This window comes from Anopheles gambiae, chromosome 2, assembly GCF_943734735.2.
Source record: "Anopheles gambiae chromosome 2, idAnoGambNW_F1_1, whole genome shotgun sequence".
Lineage (NCBI taxonomy): Eukaryota > Metazoa > Arthropoda > Insecta > Diptera > Culicidae > Anopheles > Anopheles gambiae.
This window is the reverse complement of record NC_064601.1, coordinates 75,261,630-75,281,654: the sequence shown is the minus strand read 5'-3', so window position 1 is coordinate 75,281,654 and position 20,025 is coordinate 75,261,630. Positions and strand designations below refer to the sequence as shown.

The 20,025-nt window shown below is 41.5% G+C and overlaps 1 protein-coding gene across 31 annotated transcripts in view; it reads right to left on the bottom strand.

The window, feature by feature from the left end:
* The window catches only part of LOC1275761 (CUGBP Elav-like family member 4), a 320,099-nt gene that overhangs the window by 247,397 nt on the left and 52,677 nt on the right, over nucleotides 1-20,025 (bottom strand). For 8 of the 31 annotated variants that reach the window (XM_061648933.1, XM_061648915.1, XM_061648912.1 and 5 more), the window contains exon 2: nucleotides 19,557-19,618. The exons of 21 other annotated variants lie outside the window; for them this stretch is intronic. The gene's annotated coding sequence lies outside the window, so the exon portion shown is untranslated. Of the gene's footprint in view, nucleotides 1-19,455; nucleotides 19,475-19,556; nucleotides 19,619-20,025 lie in introns of those variants that run through there. 2 more of the 31 variants (XM_061648913.1, XM_061648930.1) reach the window with 2 other exon arrangements.

Here is a 20,025-nt window from a genome sequence, read left to right as displayed (position 1 = left end):
TTTTCTCCGAGCGTGACCAGCAGAGTGCAAAGGTGAGAAAGTACCTTGCACCAGTACACTTTCTAACACTACTGTGGCACCATGTTGACCCTTCGTGGTAAGCGGTTGTGGATGTGTTGTGTTCCCTCTGGGCGCTTAATTCGTAATGAATGTATGTAAGTTTTATTATTTCTTGTTTTGCATTGAATCGTTGAGGTGGCATTTTCATCACTTAATTGCTTGCAGGATATGATATGGGTTTCATAAGTGTAATATTGAGGGATGTTTCTATAATGTTTAAGAATTCAACAATTTAATATTCGTATATAGTAGTATATATTAGCTACTAAACGATTTATCTTAATTGGTCAAACATCCGGTTAAAGTCGATACACTAATGCTTATCTTCCCAAGCTTCCACGGCTCATAACTAATCTGTAAGCCTAATACACAGCTTCATACACCATTTTTACCTTAAGAATCTTTCAAAGCATTTTCTATCTGTTAACTTAAGTATCGACTGTCATGATAAACTGAGTAATGAGGCTAGTCTAGTTTCTAAGGCAATAAGCACCAATATTCGATTGCGTTTTATCTCATTGATCTGTAGCCATCTATTGTTTACTAACTGTTTATTCTACTAGTTTGCTGAAACTGCATAGAAAATCTAAATTATAATAGCATTACTGTCAGTAGAAGATCATTCGACTTTAGATCTTTCTTGTCATAATGTGCTAATAAAGATACAAATACGATCAGTGGCCTTTTTTCGTATACTATCACGATTTTTACACAAAAAAAAAACCATCACAAAACAACTATTCGTCTCCCATCGCTCGTTGCTGTAAATCTTGCTACACGTAAAGCGTTCCACTATGTGTCTTACTATGCGGACGGACCAACATGATAATCAGGCCTTTCACTCAGCTGTGCCCGGTACGGTACTGGATGCATAATCTCCATACCTGTCTGACACCCAATCACCACGCCCTGCCGCAAATTCAACCCCTTTTCCCCTAAGCGCTCATCGTAATGAGTACGTCGTAGATTAATTAATTTTAAAAGCTTTATAATGGAATTTATGCATTATCGAAAGGTGCAAAGGATTTAATGTTGGTGGAAAACGCTTCTACTTCAGGGGGTTTTTCTTTTGCCCGCACACCGCAGAATGGCTCCCGGAATACCACAATGTCCGAAAAACCCGCAAACCCACACCGAAACCGATGTTGTGCTGTCTCGGGCACAGTGTTTTGTCGGTTGTGTCGCAAACTACTCGCGTTCCACAGTGGTGTACGCGGTACACATTGTGCTATCGGATGGGGCGTACGCGCTGTGAGCTGCTCACTGATTGCGGTGCTGCATTTGGGGCGAACAATTTTCGTGGCATTCTCTAATGTGAATGAATCGGTGGATTTGGTGAGTTTGCTGGTTGCGCGGTCAGTGTAAGGCTTTGGCGGGAGAAAATGAGATTTACTCCGAATGCAACAGAGCAGAGGCTCCGGATAGAAACCGGGGCAGCAACACCGGAACGGCTTATCCGTGATGCATGCGAACGGCGGCAGATGCACCATTAGATGCAGATAGCTCATTTGTTCCTATGGAGCAGCAGCTCGGCGCGGATGATATAGCAGCCCGGATGATTAAGGGTGAAGACTCTAATTATGGATGTAGAGCAAAATCCTTCTTTTGAAATGGTTTAAAATTAGGTAGCACTATGTATGAATCCGCTCGTGCTTCGGACTTATATTCATTAAATCCTGTAAGCAGTACATTTGACAAAGGCATTTAATATTACTACAATATAAAACATGAACATTTCCTTAACGGATTCCGCTTTTATTGAGTAAAAGCAAATCGTTTCATCTATCTGACAACAATGAAATTATTGCAAGAGCACCAAAGTTTATGCCTACCATACCTTCAAACCACTTTCCAAAGACGTTCAATCGCATAATGACCATCCCTGCCATTCCCACGACCACTTGAACCGAAAGACTCCCAAGGATAGACAGCCGGCGCCTGGAACCGTTTTGCTTCCATACTTGGTTCGCACTAGTTGCTTTCAACAGCATTGATCCCTTCCCTTTTTCGTACGGGCGAAATTTCTAAGTGTAGGATTAAGCGCAGGATTTCTGGTCTTGTGGCGCACTGTCACCGGGAGAAGATTGAACTTCGGCCCGGAAACGGTCCCCGAACCAAGCCCGCTAGCTGGTGTTTTTAGCTCTCGGGCACTCTTCTTATCCTGAGCCTTTGCTCAAGTGCATAATACTTTTGTTGTCCTTGCCGTTATCATCTCGAAATGCTGGGAAGGGACAGCCAGCTTCCTCAAGGTGCGGCATGGGTTTGGGTTTGACCTACGAGCAGCTTACTCTGTGGAAGGCCATCATTCGCAAACACAGAAAGAAAAAAGACCATGGCAAAGAGACAGATAGATAGAGCAAGAGAGATCGAGTGAAAGACACAATCACCCATCACGGTAGTTCGTCGTAACAATGACGTACAGGCTCGCTGAGGTTCTTCAGGTCGCTCCAATGTTTCGGGTCAGCATCGGTGGGGCTTTGGGTTGGAGTAAACATAATTTTTGGAGATTATTTCTGTTTGCCTTTTTGATTCATGAAGAAAGCCGTACATTTTACGCTACACCACGTACTACAAATAAGGGAGGCTGGTTGTACGCTTACATCTTTCCACTCGGAACACGTCTAGTGCGGAGCTTAATGCATTTCAGAAGCGTTTAGCGCGGTTAGGTTTAGTTTATCTTTCTGCTGATTCTCGAAAGATGCTCTAGATCTATTTATAACAGGTACGTTATAGGAGATAGTTGCTAAATAAGTGTAAGTGTTGCAAATCTTTCTCTAAAATAATCTCTGTACACTTAACAAATAACGTTTTTTCAACGTATTCTGAAATGTTTTACTTACACTTTGTTCATAGTGATTATTTTGAAATGATTATTATGCCATTGGATTCTAAGCATTATAATTGTTTTTTAGGAATCAAAAACACTAGTCTATAATTTTTATTCAAATTTCCATTATTTTTTCTCCTAAAACCACTAAAAGTTTGAGCACTCTTTTAAATTTCTACTCTTTATCCAACCACATTTTTCGCACGCTCTAGCTAGCTTCAATGTTCTATTTATAGGTAACCTACTGGCAACCCAAATGTCAGATGTATTCGATTTGCGTTAAGCCTATTTCACCGTACACCGACATGATATGAAAGCATCTCACCGAACCAACGCAACCAGACCGGCTAAGTTCGTGACCGAAAAAGTAGTACCCTGGCACATCTCTGAAACACCTTTGCGTCCATCCACTACACGGAAGAGGGTATCGTAAATCAAATTGAAATATTCCTCCGCTTAAATCATCTTTCTCAAGCGGTTAGTCTGTAGCGCATTCGTGAATGGTTTTGCCCATCGAAATAGTGGCTATTGTTTTTATCTGCCGGCAACAGTGCAAACTGTCCAAGCGTAAGCAGCGTACCGTTAAGCTGCATTTGCGAGACGGTACCCAATGTGGCTCCCAACGGGTCACGAGATTTGGAAAGAAAAGTATGCCTACAACAGCAAAAAAAAAAACGACCAACAGTACCAAAGCACCGCACTTGTTTGTACTTTTTTTTTTTGGGCCCTTGTTGTTCGAGCAACCAGCGATAAATCCCTTTTTAGGGATTTTCGCGTAACTGCGCGTGAGCTCTTCAGCAATGAGGCAAACTTGTTAATACGCGACCGTTCGTTTGAATCACTTCAGAACAGCTGAGAGATGATACAGAAACAAAAAAAACAACAGAAATAGATGCTTTCGACGCTCATAAAATCTCTTTCATTCCCATGTTGGTCTCCCCATGTGCTTAGCGAACAAAGTCTAGCAATTGGCGCTACCGTACCCGTACAACCGTCGTTTCCGTTTCCGGGTTTTGAATAAAGGAGTTCGCGAGAAGATGAAAAAACTACGGGTGGAATGGTAATGGCAAGGTTGGCATAACGAGGCACACAAAGTCCGAACATCCGCCCGATCGATCGATATGGAGACGCCGCACAGCAATCAAACAGCTGGGTGCCGGTTTGTGCACTACTTGCGAGTAAACAGGAACCGGAAATGAATAATAATAAAAATTCCTCGTTCCTTCATCGGATGGACGAGCAGGAGCAGGTTTTGCTATCGAATATAAATTCCAGTACGGCAGCATCGTTGGCATCATCGCTGCCCTTCCTTGCATGCGCTTCTTGCACGTAAACGGTTATGGGGAAGCATGCCGAGGGCCAGGATATTTATGATTCCGTCAACTTTGCTGCTAAAGAACACGGCTACAGCCATACAAAAGGGCTTCTTTTCAGCTAGTTTCTTTACCGCTGATGGTTCAAAACACTCCCGATGCTGCCACTCCTGTCGGACGCTTGTTGTTGAACCGGATATCGAGTGATGTGCACACTCTTGAAAGTTGGCCGAAGGCGGAGCGTGGTGGAAATGTGTCCGGTAGAGTGTCGAGCGGCTCCGGGTAAAGCGATTGACATGATTCGCCTGGTCAAAGGATCGAACTTTGGCAAACAGTGCGGAACCAAAGCCCCTACATCAATCGGTAAGTAGATGCTAACGGTAGTTTTATGACAATATCATTAGTTTTATTGAGGAACCGTGCACATACCGCTCTTTGGAGCAGTTTCAAGATTTGCCGGTAGAGGGACTTTCTGCAAGGCGATTGACAGTATAGTAAACAAGAAACCGGTTCAAGCCGGTTATTATATAGAAATGTTCTTCTTTTACCTACACACAGATCTATTGCAATGTTGGTTAAGATTCACAGTAAATTCTTGAAATCCCTTTCCCTTCCCGGTGGTGATTCCGTTGCCGAAAAGTACATGAACAATTCGGCAAATAGTAATTCAACCGGCGCGCGATGGGTCTTTGGCTCAGTTTTGGCATCGTTTTTATCTTACCCTTCCAGTTTTTGGATCGTTTTGTTTACCCGCCCGAATCTATCGTCCATCGATGCGATTTATTTACCGAAGGACAACAGTTTGAATGGACCGAAAATAAATATCTTGGGCCGAAAAAAAAGGGAGAGGATATTGAAACCCGGTGGGGCCGATTTCATGCTTAAACATCGAAACGAAGCAAATGAAAATCAACAGTCAATAAAAGGAAATCCTTCGATCGGTGAAAGCAATCCTTACTGTTCATCTTCTTACCGTTGTTTAACGTTGTTTCTTCTCTTTTTTACTTCTTTCTTGCTTTCGCACGCTAACACGCACGCCACAGACTGAAAGGTCTTCAAGCAGTTTGTTGCTTCGTTGCTGGCGCTTCTTTTGCTTGGATGAATTCGTTGTTTGTTTGTATTTTGTTTTCGGGGGTTCCTTTTCATTTTATTTTTTGTTTTATTTCCCTTCTCAGATTTGTTCCACATTTTCGCCGGATTGGCCGTGGGGCACGAACATTATACGGGTGGATTGATACACACTGGTTCATCCGTGCAGAGGATTTGTTGTCTCCCAAACCGGATCACCAGTCAGTGCCCGGCAGCACTTTGTACCAGCATTGGTTTAAGTAAGGACCTATTTTTTCCACTATCGAATGTCCAGTGTCGTTTGCAACTACAGGGCAACAGGGTTTGAGCTTCAAATGAATGAGTTTTTCATAAAGTTTTTGTTGTTGTTGAAGTTGTACTTGAAACAACCAACGTCAGCTGAAATGTGTAACCATAAACGCGATCCAAACATGACCACAACAAAACAGCAATTGAGATGTTTCCGTCGCGAAGGATTCATGTTACAGGTTTTTCAGCCTAGTTGAAAGCTTGACTACCATAGTTGAGCAAAACATGGTATACACTATGCTAGAGAAAGACAGATATCGAAGTAGAAGTTTGTAATCTTAACTCTAGAAAAAAGCTATCACGTTTCCAAACATTACTCGAACTTTCAGATGAAAACTTAACCTTTTCCCATCGACTTTTTAATTTTGTACCATCGGGATTCTCTATAGGATAATAACTAAACAAATGTATCTGTAATGTGCCTTTTATTGAAAATACAATTGTTCTACAGATTTATTAAGGAGACGATACTTCATCTACAAAACACTCTCCACAAACTCTAAACTCAGCCCGAGCAAAGTGTTTTTCGCAGTTATGCATCCTACCATGATATAACAGCTCAACATGCCTGCCCTAAATAAAAACACGCATCAAGTGTTTGTCAGTATTTTGCTTCGGTCTGCAAAATGTTATGCGTACGGTTATGGTGATGGCAGTGGTGGTAGTGGCAGTGGTGGTGTTGTGCGGTCCTATCCAGTGTGCTCCTCCTTGGCGTGTCTCTAGCAACAGGTTGCCAAGAAGCTGAGACGAATGGTACGCTGGATGCCTAGCAACAAGCCGAACCGGGAAAACGTGCGCTGATTGGATGGCCTGAAAAACATTGCCCCATTGATATGCGAGCGCCATTTTCGCACAGGACACGGATCACCAACATCACCACAAAATCCATCGCACGACGCCAAAACTGGCACAGCGCCTCAATAAATACGATTGATTTTTTGTTACCGTCAGCACGAGGCCATATTTACTCGCACCGTAACGAATACGCAATCACAAATACATTCACTTACACGCATCCACACACACACACATCAATACTCGCCCTGTTGATTGAGGAGCGCATGGGAGTGTTTAAATAAAGAATTGAGAAAAATGAAAACACAACAGGTTTGTAGTACACACGAGAAGAGCTTGTATGTGTGAGAACCGTTTGTATCCTGAGTGGTGAAAAGCTGCTTCGCAATTCTGGTGCTCTTATTTCATCTTTTCGATGTTTTCAATGCGATGTTTTCGTGAGGATGCTCAGAAGCTTGCACCATAATTATAGCTTGCTCTTAGTACACGCTTTAGTACATGGCTCTAAGTTCGAAAGGATATTTTATTTAACATATCCTTTAAAGGATGTTCGTTCGAATAGCATGCCATAAATATATATGTTCTAAAATTATAGCAAACTTCTGTTTCAAGCCAAAAGCGATTTTACCACGAAAATAGTATTAGTATCCTTAAAATACAATAGATGGCTGCAAATAGTATAAACAAAATATGATTGTGAAAATGGATAAAGTTATAGGAAGTTATTTATAGCAAGATATTTGTTCATTCAGCACATAAAACATGTGGTTTCATGCAATTTATACGTTGAGGGATATTGTAGATTGTTTTCTTGCTAATCATTTAAGTCAGTTTTTGTACAACTGTTATAACGGTCTTTTTTTTAACATTGTCATTTTCGCATTTTCATGCATTGATTAATCATACTCTAACTGGGTAAATGGTATGTCCTTTTGTATGCTTTTGTTGTAGACTCTTGACGAATTCAGGTATTATTTTCTGTCGTAGATGCTTCATGAGAGATGTTTTAGTTGAAGAGCTGATGTGACCCGGCTTCAACAATGCTGAATGAGATTCGATATTCATCCAAGAGTCGTTCGCTCTGGATCGCACACCGTGTGTCAGTGAATCAAAATCATCTTAAATTTATCTAGAATCAAAATGTGTCTCTAGACGTGTCTTGAACGTTTACACATTCGAACATATATTTTTTAAAGCCTATGCATGTATGCAGACTATGATAAGACTCATTTTTATGCTGAACGTTTTGGCTAAGCTGTCAAAGACATGGTCATAATCTTTCCATGCCTAGCCTCACTCGTCTGTCGGATTGAACCATCCCAAACCGGCTGTTTGCCAGACGTCTAAAGCGATACACAAGAGCAAACAACACATCGAAGAGCCTAATCAAGAATTAGACGCACCGCTTCACCTCAATCCAGCAACCCTTCGTGCCAGGAGACAAGGCGTCGCTACCTCACATTAATCTATGCACTTTTGCATCCCTCTAGGGTTTGAAATCGAAGCAAATCCCTCGGGGGCAGTTGATTGCGCCTCTGCGTTCAATTCCCCTGAGGGCAGCCACTTGTCATAATCATGCCTTCGTTGGAGGCGATTTGGCAAAGGAACCATCCGACTGCCAGAATGCTCTACCAAAACAGCACCACGAAAACTATGACGATGGGTTTCCGATTGCGCTACGCAACGGCTGAAGTGGCCTAAAGTGCTAGCGAGGCACGGGAGACAGAGTCGAACTCGAACCGGGGAAAGGAAACCCACTACGGCTACTAAGCGGTAATTAACGTGCATGTTAAAGCCCAAGAAGATGCGTAATTGAAACAATTCAATTTTGCCTACTCGACGACGGGTGCCTCGTCTTCGCCTCGAGTCCAACGCAACACAATTTTGCTCGTTCAGCAAAATGGAATGCGAATTGAATCGAATGTTGAACATTCCTTCTCCCACGTGTGCACGTGCTAGCGTCTCTACACAATGTATTCACGTTCGGTTTCGATACATGGTACGGCCAAACCTTTCCAAAAGAGCCACTGAAACCTGAAGATCAGTTTTAGGCTACTTTCCGTAATGTAGGCGTCTGAGATGCAAGAACAGCTGTGTAAAATCGAATTCTTTGCTATAGGTAGTGCATTGTTGGCTACATACGGATAAGCGTTTCGTGCAATTGTATATCATAACTTGATTTAAACTGAAGGTATTGGAAAATGTTATTTTTGAAAGATGTTTGACATCGATAACATTAAAAATCCTTATTTCTACGACTAATGTGGGTCGACTATTAGGACAAGTATGTCGGCATGATTAGTGTTTAGTAAATGATAATTTGGCGTGTGATAGTGGTATAACAGATCTGGATGATTTTAAAATAGTTTCACTCTATTGATTCATTTACACAACATACACATTACAGTGTACTGGCCTACACAAAATGAGCTTAAGCTAAACCTCGCACCGTTTATCGATCGGTTTGTATATTTTGTTACCGGACCTTCCCAACCTTCGAACCCCATTTGTGCGTTGTTTAGACGTTGATGTGAGCTGCAATCAGACTGCGGTTACAGTGAAAGGCTAGTCTCGTCTTTGGTCACCAGCATCGTTGAACGATCGACGTACGTTTGGCACCCGTTTGGCACCGGCCGAGTTGCGATAAGCCGAGACAGTTGATACCGTCGGCCACACTTTCACCGGCAGTGCGTGAGGGCACAGCAGCAAGATTGATTTCATTATTGCGTTGTTTTGCGTGAACAGTCCCAGCCAAGTGAGTCCGTACACTCCGTAATGTTCGTGCACAAACCGAGCGTGCTTGTAGCGAGCAGAGTGGACAATCCAATTGCCACGAAAGGAACGGTAGTGTTGAAGTACCAAGCCACCTGGTCAAAACCAGTTGACGTATGCAATTGGGTTTGTAGCCTATTGTTCCGTATCCAGCTGCCCCATACCACTCACCCAGGCGAACAAGTGTGGGCTCAAAATATCAAACTGACCGCAGATTTAATTCCTCCATTTGCTTGTCAATATCGCACCAAATTGAATTTAACTCCTAATAATTTAATCACTATGTATTTAATTAATCGCACTCCTGCCCAACACCGTTACCCCTTTTGTGTACCTTACTGATGAAATGTGTGTTGTGTGTGTGTGTGTGTTGGTGACTGTGTTTCCATTTACCACTCCCAGCTCCTGATTCATCTTCCTCCCGGTACTGGCCATCCCACCCATCGGTCGATCGGTCGGTTAGTGAGTGGAATTGCAGATTAGGCTTCACTATGGTGAAACGGAACAGCAAGGGAACGGAACTAAGGCCACCAAACTGTGGCCACGCATTGTGCCGCTCATCCCCGCACAGTAGCAGCAGTAGCAGAAGCAAGCGCAGCAGGGCAGCATAATGTTCGAAGCAGCAAGGCAGCAGCGCTCCACCACAGTACCAGTACCGGCACGACTTGCGTACTGTTGGGCAGAGAGGTGTTCATTTGTTGCACTCCGGAAGCGGTTCGGTCGCGTAGTCCGAGCATTCACACTACCCATGTGTGAGTATGTATGTGTGAGAGCCGCGCGTGTGTATGTGTGTATCTAGCCCCGACGACGCGAGCCCCACTGAATGGCCGAGTGTTGATTTCAATTTCATTTGAATCAACATCAAAAATGTATTACATGTGGTGATAGTCGTTTGTTCGTGCGTGTCATCGGTCCCTTCCTGTGTCGCTGCAAATGTTGCGTCGGGTGCAAGCGTCATGGCAGCGGATGCGTATTTTGGAAGGGTGCATCTGGCTCGGTGCCCACATCCATTTGCTCGTACGTTGTCGTCGGACACATTTCCATCCGTTCGCATAAATCGAGATCATTTCCCTGCTTTTCTTTCCGTTGTGCGTTGTGCTGATGTGCGCCACGTTGGGCAAGTGAATAATTCCAATTTTAGTCACTCTTTGGTGTCAGCTTTGACCATCGTTTATGTGCTTAGTGCAGGGTTTAATACGCTAAACGGATGCACAACTGGGCACGATAAAAATGCCAAAAAAGCTGGGCGTAGTTAAGTTTTGAGTCATATGTTATCAGATATCATATGTTTAGATTTAGTTTGTTATAAATATGAGGTTTGAGGCAATCTGTATGAACATGTTCTTACTAACGCATTGTTAAACAGATAGTGTACTTGTATTTTCTTGTGCTAGATATGTTTTTATATGATTGTTCATTTTAGTTATTCAAAGTTTAACATGCGTTTTAAGCACATTATTGCTAAGGTTGTGCAATTACATACATTAATAAACTTACATTTCTAACGCCTTAATTCAATTAACGAAGCTTTAAGGAGAATAGATATAATGTTTGCTACACAAACTTAGGCAAGAAAAGAAGTAGAAGGTCATATAAATTGTACATATAAATATAAATTGGCACTGAAGATCAAACTGATATCACCCTTTTAATCGGTGCGAATATTACCAAAATCAGATCACAATTCATGAAGGCAACATAACACGTATCACATTAACCTTTATCATTCAACGCACTATTTTTATCATAAAAAATTAATATTTTACAACAGACTCCTTTTAAAAGAGATAGTTTAAGGAAAATATGTATTAAAAACTGCATGACGAATAGCATCTAATTAATGAATGATTTCTGGAATGAATGATTCAACAAATATTATTTGTTGAAATACACGGCCGAACAATAACTTGCTGCATGCTAATGCTTTAATCCTATAAACCGCTACAGATGTTCATATGAAGTTTCAAACTTATTAAATATTATATATCTTTAAGCTACAGTTCAGTCATCCAGGACCCATCTAGCACCAACAGATACGTCCAATGACACTCGTCTGCTGCAATTGATACCTTTCATCTCGTGCTGCACTTGTGTTGGTTTTCAACATAAATGAGCACTGGTTTTAGTAATCGACACGACGATGAATGACTGTTTTGTATGATAGCATCGCAATCAACTGCACGCCTTTGTGAGTGAGCTGCCATCCGGGCGAGCAAGGCCACGAGACTGGAGGAAATGTTTCCCTCCTACATGGGATGTGTGCCAACTATTGGTGGTGTTTTGTACAACTCGAGACCACTCTTCTTACATACCCTTTGCCCCCGGTCTCATTCCGTGTTGCCACAGTCTCCCAAGCATCACAAAATAATATAACATGATTTCCATTTTAGTCCATTTGGTAAATGATAAAATGAATTAGATACGATACCGAAACACTGCATGTCCTTCCGCCGCCCTTGGGCAAGGCGGTGGATGCATGTGACGATAAGCATGTCACTCAGCTAACTACTCCGAAGCGCTTCCGGGTTGTAAATATCGAATGGTGATTGATGGAGAAAGTGTGCGGCCATCGTGGTTTGTGGCGGTGCCGGCCTGGAGCCTGCTGTCCGGATGTTTCGGGTCCGGTGCAAGGCGGTGGCGGAGGTTTCAGTTGCCGACATCGACCACATAAACTTTGCCTGGCCAACCATCATCAACATCATCGGCCATAGCGGGCATCGTGGCGGGGTGAACCGTGCGGGTAACATGCCTATCATCTGCTGCATCCCGTCCATCCGCATGGCGAAACTATGTAGAACGGATCGGCAGTGAAGCGAGGCGATTTGGAATAATATTGTTATCCAAATGAAACGGACCATTCCAAATTTCATTAAACATTCTCATTGATTTATGTTGATTTTATTTCTTGCTTCCAAACGCCTCCCCGTTTAGACCCGGATTCACACGTTCCGTGCTCTGGTTGTTTGGTCTATTGCCATGATGTTGATCGTCGCGCTAGACATGGCATTGCCCGGTGGTAAATATAATGACGCTGGGGATGATGATTTCATTGATACGGTTTGGGTGTAAACGATCGAGCAGCAACGGGACTCATCTCGTTTCATGATTGAAATCGTGCCTAACGCTTTCCCTTCTCGTCGTCGCTTCATCTAACCCGCGGAGAATTATTCCATTCTCCCCGCGCGTGGACGTAGGTAGGTGTGGAATTAAAACATGAAAAAATCCAGTTTCCTTTACGCGGGTGTGGCTAGTTGAGCCAGTTCGTGCTTGAAGCAAAGGTCATACTCCTGGTGGGACACGTACTGATCACATCCTGAAAGCAGGCACCGAACCCAGGTGCCCAGCTTTGTGAGTGTGTTCTGACGGAGGGAGGTAAGCAGGTGTGGGCAGTGTGCACGCAACGCCTCCAGCAGAGCGGTGTTAAACGGATTATATGAATTATTTATGGAGAACTTTCGCCAATTTTCAATCGAATTGAATGCATAATTTTTCCACTTTATCTTGCGTGCTTTCTCACTCCTCTCTCTTTCTCTCTTACTATCTCTCTTTCTTTCTCCCTCTCACTCTTTATGTGTCTCTTTCTGACCCTACGATTTATGTTTCACTCTCATTCCATTCGCTTTGTTCATTACTTGCCTTAAATTTCTACTCAGCCGGCCGATCCAACTGTTTGAATTTGCAATTTCATAGGCATTATTGCGCCCGATCTTTCACTGGCAGTATGAGCGACCATGCGTCTCCATCGATCGGACAATCGAATCGAATCGCAGGCACCTATCACATCAATCGTCCAAATTTGCCATTCTCTAGGGAAAACCCGTGATATGCAAATTGAAAAATGGATGATGGATGAACTTTGGCCATTTTTCGATCAGGTGATTGCAATTCCGTGGCGGTGATGCCATGACGCAACAAGAAGCTCAAATTGAAATAAAGAATGTTTGAAATGAAGGTGAATAGTTAACGAAGGATGAAAGGAAATGCTTTCGCAAGCATCAACATTTCCAAACCGACCCCAAAAATACCATTCATCGCCCATGAATTCTACTGATTGCATTGTTGTGAAGCCCAAAAAACCCCGCCCTGCCATCCGTTGGGGGATAAACGGGGCACACGAAACCAGACGATGGTAACCATCTCAGCCAGGAGTGTAATTTTAATCGGTAGTAATTGAAAATAATTGCCCGCGAGTCCCGGAAATTGGCCCACGCTGTAATTTGAAATTACATCGATTGCAAACTTTTTTTGTTTTTTTTTTTTTGCTTTTGTTCTACGTTTGATACCCGATATGGTGTAATTAGGAAAATAGCATCTATAACTCACACAGCGGTAGCGACCGGAACACTCTCCAGCCGGTGTCGGGTTTGATGGTTTGAGTTGTGCAGCGTGGCACTGCAAGCAAAACTTCATTGATAGACTCGCTTCAATTCGGTTCGGTTCGGATGCCAACCCATCGGTTCGATTTCGTTCGCATTTCCATTGCAGCTTAATGCTTCGTTCGTACTTGCGGCCGTTGCCATCATGTCCCTGCTTACGATCCTCAGCCCACCCAAACTTACCTGAAACGAAATAGGGGGAAAAACAAAAACAAAAACAAAAAAGAACGAAAGAACAAAAAATTATTCAACAGCAAACATGAACACGGCACAGCAAAAATGGTATAAAACATCACACCAACAAAACAAAACAACGAAGAATTCACAAATTTTAATTTCGTTTCTCTTCACACATCGATAATCACGGGATTGTAGTGTAGTGAGTGCATCGTAATGAAAAAGCAGACACGCGCTCGCAAGAGCGAGACGCAGCCGTATTGCAAAAGGGACGAAAGGCAGCAGCAGCAGCAGCACACGTAAACGCACACAAGTCAAATGTGCCCACTTCCATGTGCCTTTCTGTGTTTTTCTCCCTCCCCCTCCTTTTTGGTTCATTCCTCACACTGACAGGTGGATCATATCGAACATATAATCGTGCACAAATTCGCACACATCAATCGCACAAACACACATACACAGAGAGAGAGAGAGAGAGAGAGAGAGAGAGAGAGAGAGAGAGATACATACACAGAGACACGAACAGAAATAAAAGATACAAAAGCAAAATGAAGGAAAAAGTTTGTAGAAAAAAAGGACATACACACAACAAACAAACGTTCGCAAAGCAACAGAATTGAAAGCATTTGGCTACCTGTACACTGGGGCGGTAGGTAGGCGGGAAAACCCGACGCGTGATGTTACATGAACCACAAAAGTACACAGACGATAAAACGCAAATTACACGAAATTTAAATTCATATGAAATTTAAAACTAAACGAGGCGGCAACATCAGCCCAAAATCCATCCAATCCAACGAGTATCAAAGGCTAGCCAAAACGAACGGAAATTTTGATGCGAGGGAGCGAATAAATAGGTGAAAGTAAAGGAAGTCAGCGCCAAGAATGGTGGGACGAGCACGTCATGCCAGAGGTGGAGTGGAACATGTTGCAGCGGCATATTGCATACATTTCGGAGGGAATAGTGGAAAAGACAGCGCAGTAGGTTAGGAATCCTGAGAGTTGGAACTAAAATTGATGAATGAAGGGTAAAAAAATAACATCAACTAAACAAACCGAAGTAAAATCAAAGCACAGGGATTTGCTTTGATCTTTGACTAACCGAGCGTTACAAGTACCTCCACGCGTAGCATAACTTTTTTGATATTTTTTTTTGCTTAACTATCGTTTACTCAAAGTGAATGGTTTAGGTTGCAAATTACTTTTAATGTTTGCAACGTTGTTTTTTTCTCAAAAAGCTTATCTAAAATCATAATGCCTTATTACAAATTCCAGTTCAATCGTATTTTATATGATTTCTGTCATCATAAAAGATTCATGATTGCTTCTGCGAAAGTTTTGAAGAAACTATTCAAGGTTCAAGCTAGCAAAGTGAAATAAAAAAAAATAATCAAATTGCCTCATCTATATTTATAGTTACTTTTTGTCATATTTATGGTTGCAATTGACTCCGATTATGTATTAAATTCATAAAACAAATCCGGAATCTGAAAAAAAAACCAGTTTACTCGGCTTCTAAAGTTACTATAGTTGGTGCTATGCAAAATAACTGCCAAGTGGTATTGAAGTTTAAAGAACGCCAAATGTACAATAACCGAACGGTTAATTAAGTTCGCGTGAAAAAAATGAATGAGCCGATTCACAAGAAAAGAACGTTATAGTTCTTTTGTTACATCAAATTAAAACAAAATCCTGAAAATTAGTGCAATTATTTATGATAATTTTTTAAATAACGAACAGAAAAAAAGCATCCAGCATTCAAACATTTGAAGAAAAAATAAGAAATGTTTGTATTTAAACTGTTTATGTGAGTCGCTTTCCAGGGGCAAATGACAGATTGTCAGTATTGGATTGCTGTTAATGCAATCAGACCAACGGATTAAACTAACAAACTGTTATAAATAGTTCTACCGATTTTCGAATAGTGTACCGATTCACAGACTTTACAGGTATTGCTGTTTGCAAAAGAGCAAAAGAACCGACATCACGTTCACATTCAGAGCAATGAGCGACTCGATTCACTCATGTTCACTTAAATCCAAATATCTGGATTCACATGAAGATTGTGTATCAATCGTTATCCTCTTTTTTTATATAATTTTCCATACCATTCTTTTTTAAACTGCCAGGGTGGCATGAAAACATATATGAATAATTATTGGTGAGTAGTTGAATTATTGTTCAAAATATTTGAAAACTACTTGAACTATATACCCCTTGCATGCCCGACGTAATGGTAGATATGCTCGTACAAATAACTAAATCAAACAAAAATATATTAATAAATAGCAGATACACAAAAGCATATCGACAAAGGCAGTTTTGTACGTCTACTTGCCGTAACTGCACTTGCTCGTTAAACGCATACAGTTTGCGGATTTGCAAAACGACCAAGGAGACTTCGATCCAGATTTTCTGCTTGACAGCGATCAACAGCATCACTTCGACGTGGCTGCGATAAGATTCCGATAATTTGCTGGCATTCTCATCATTTTTGGCTTACCAAACAAATTCGATGCTTCAACGAATCCACCCACCAAGCTACTTCAAAAACTCTTTTTTTTTTGTTCGTTCGAAGGAAGGGAAGCAAAATTGTGGAAACGGAAAAAATACACCCAACACAAAACTGATAATAATAAAGATTGCGAACAAACTTCCCGAATCGACGTTGAGTGGAGAAAAATGAAAAGAATCGTGACCTGCATGAGGATGTCGTTTGGAGGCAACTGGCGAAAGCGACAACTTTCGCCTTGACAGTACCGATCGTTAGGCAGTGCTCGTCGTCGTCCATCGGCTCGATGGAACATCGGTGGGCATTCAAAACATTTCCGTATAAAGATGTCAGTTTCTTACCCAATTCACTTGTGGTGGTTTGCAAAGTTTTGACCATCCTTCCGACCAACGGATTTGTGTTTTTCTTCCCCTTCTTCTGCACTTAGTTTGGAGATGTTTTATCGATTGGTTTGGGAGATATCCATCTCTTTCTCTCCCGCTTTCTAGGACACTTGCAATGGTGCAGTACTTTTGCAATGTACTTCACGGTATCATCGTATGAGTTTCGGTGGCACCGGTCACTAAACATTCCAACAGATGCTGCAAAGGTGCAAGTGAAGAAGAAGAAAACAAAAACCCTTCGTATATGTATGCGTTCATATTATACTCAACCTGCTCAGCCAGTGAAAGCAGTGGAGCCAGTCGCTGGTCGGTAAAATGGGCGTTTCAGTAAAAATGGAGAAAACTTTTTAGTTCGTACTAAAAGGCACTACTATTACACGAGAGAAGGAAGGAGAGAAAAAAGAATAACGAAAAAACTTTTATAACCACCCGAGTTCAAAGTTGGCAAGAAATAATCCAACCAGGAAGTGCCAAACTTTCCATCCCTGGGCTTGCAAGCAAAAATCAACCATTCCGTTTTAGTCTTGCGCTGCAAAGGCCAAGAAAATTTGTCCACCGTGTGCCAACCACTCCGAAAGCACTCCGATGTTGTTTCTTATCCACCAGAGTGCATAAACAAAGAAATATTAATGAAATAGAAAAGCCAATGCCAAAGTTGCAGCTGCACTTTATACACATACATACATACATACATACATATTTATACATACACAACACTCATTTGGAGTGCTGCTCCTTTTGTGCACACAAACCGGCGATCCCATTCGCGCCAACAAAAGATCAAATAATAATATTAAAGATAATGAAAAGACAGGAGCATAATTAAGCGAGCCCTTTGCGTTTCGTATGCAGTGAGACAGGGAATGGCATAATATGGAAGGGTTGCACTCCCAAAGAGAAAACAGCAAGCTTAATGTCAGAATCTGAAAAGTCACCAAGCACAAGAGCATGTCTCAATTGTTCATGGTGTCAAGATGGCTGGTAGCTCTTCGCTAATGGTAGGTAGAATTTTTTGGAGACATAATTTTGTACAATCATTCTTTTGCATTTTCCAAGCCGTCAGGCAGTGTTTTAGAAAGTGGGGCAAGGTTTTAAGTGCGCGGGCTACATTTATGAAACACGAAAACAAAAGTTTTGCTTCTAATAGCACCAATCAAAATTAAAACATATTTTTAACTGGGACGGACGGAAGGACTTAAGTGTATTCATCCATCTTCCTATGTTATTGCTCAGATGCAGACAATTAATTTGAAAATAATTTCTATAATTCGGCGTGTGAATCCAAACTTTACATTTCTTAGGGAATCATTTCTTAGGGAAACAAATGAAATCCACAAACATCAATTCTTACACACGTGATAACTGATTTGTATAGGAATACTACCAACTTTCTCACTTGTATTGAGCTCAAATTCGCATTTAGAAACGAAACGAAACTTGAAATAGAGCACACACAAAATCTGAACATAATCCAGTGGAAATTTCTTATTCACAAAACATGACGTGTACTAACAAGGGTTAAAATGATATCTGCACCTAACGACTACGAGACACACGAATTTGGCTACTGGGATTAAGCTTGTCTTGTGCTACGAAAAATTATCCAAGGAAACTTGACTAGTTTCCGTTGCTTTCTCACCGGCAACGAGCCATCGTCTTCTTTTCTTTGCGTTTTTAGCTATCCGTCGAACCGGCCTTGTCTACTTCCCAGGTAGATCTGAGCATAGTTGCATTCCATCTGCGCCTGTGTCGGTGGTTTGAAGTGAAGTTATCCTCAAGAAGTCTAGAACGAAAGGCGACAGACTTCGCACACACTTCTTTCATTTTATTTATCGTGTCGTTTTGCCAAGGTTGCACGGGTGGTAGACATTTTTGCACATTTCTTATACGTTCCGTACAGCTGCTTGCTCGAGTGCTATGGCTCATTTTTTTATTCCAAAACCACACTTGTTACCTGTCTCGAACTAAGCCCAATTATTGTTGTGTAGGAAACGCTAAAGTTATGTGGCTTTTTTTTTGGTTCTTCAATCAGCTGTTGGCATAGGCATTATTTGATGTGATTTAAACATCAAGAAGTTATTGGGGTATATATGTCTTTAGTATGGTGAGAAACATCTAGAGGTAGTTATTAAAGTCATTTTGATAATTTTACTTTATTGCTTTATGTTTTCGAAATGAATATTCAAACGACGTAAAAGATCAAAACAGAACCTCATGACCTGTAAGTTTGCTGTAATATGGACATGTAAACGTACTCGTTTATACTTAGTTTATGTGCGGTTTGCATATTTGACCTTTCTATTTTTGTTCAACTAAAAAATAATAATACAACTATCAACAACACACTTTACGACCAATTGAAGCAAACACATAAATGTGAGAAAACACGTGGAAAAACAGAGACGACCACGAACAGCTCGTGCAGACAAACAAACAAAATGAACAGAATAAGTAACTAAAACCACGCCCAGTGAACAACTTTTCATATTAAGCTAGATACACTTTGGAAACGAAACTCATCAAAAACACAATCCACAAATGACACGAACAACACAAGCCACATATGACACACCACCTATATATCAAAAGCTAGTTCATCTTCATTCGCTAATGCAAACACGATCGTGATTTCTTCAACATATATAAACAAAAACATCAAACAGTAAAACATCTTTTTTTTTGCGATTGATCTGTTTCCATATATGACAAAATTACGAACACGCACGCACACACACACATAATATCGTCCACACAAGGCAGACTTTGAAACATTCAGAAGCGATACACAATACATCAAATGAAAATCATAATTAGAAACAGATCTCGCACGGAATAGAACGATCGTGTGTAATGCATTGCTCACTTTTCATGGAGCTCATTTCAGAGCAGCTTGCTAAATCGATGCAAATTAGAACATTATCGCGCATGAGGATCGTACTAGCTTTTGACAACACAGTGACGTACCGATTCATTTTGTCAGAAGAGGTGGCGATCTCTTCTGAACGAAGAAATTGGCCTCCATTATCCTGAAATGGAAGATGCAGAGAAAGGATTTTAGTAAACAAAGGCCCCACACACACGCGCGAACGGGTTTTTTTTTCACATCTACAGAAAGGCTGGTGTTGTTGGTTGCATGTTCAGTGCACTGTAAAAATAATCGTTCCTACAATGCAAATCTCGTTCTACTCTCCGGGTCCAACCGACTGGGCTCGGCTGTGTCGTGTAATTTGTCGCTTACAATTGTGAGCCCGAAAATCCCTGCACTGCAACAATGTAAAAGCATCGAAACGAGTAAATTCAAGTGGTAAGACCATCATTAGCATCGCTAGGGAAAACCGCATTATACGAGGGACAATGGTGCTGTCAGTATAGCCAGTGATTGACACTACCATGTACGATGCACACATATGTGGGATGGTGCAGCAAACTTGCC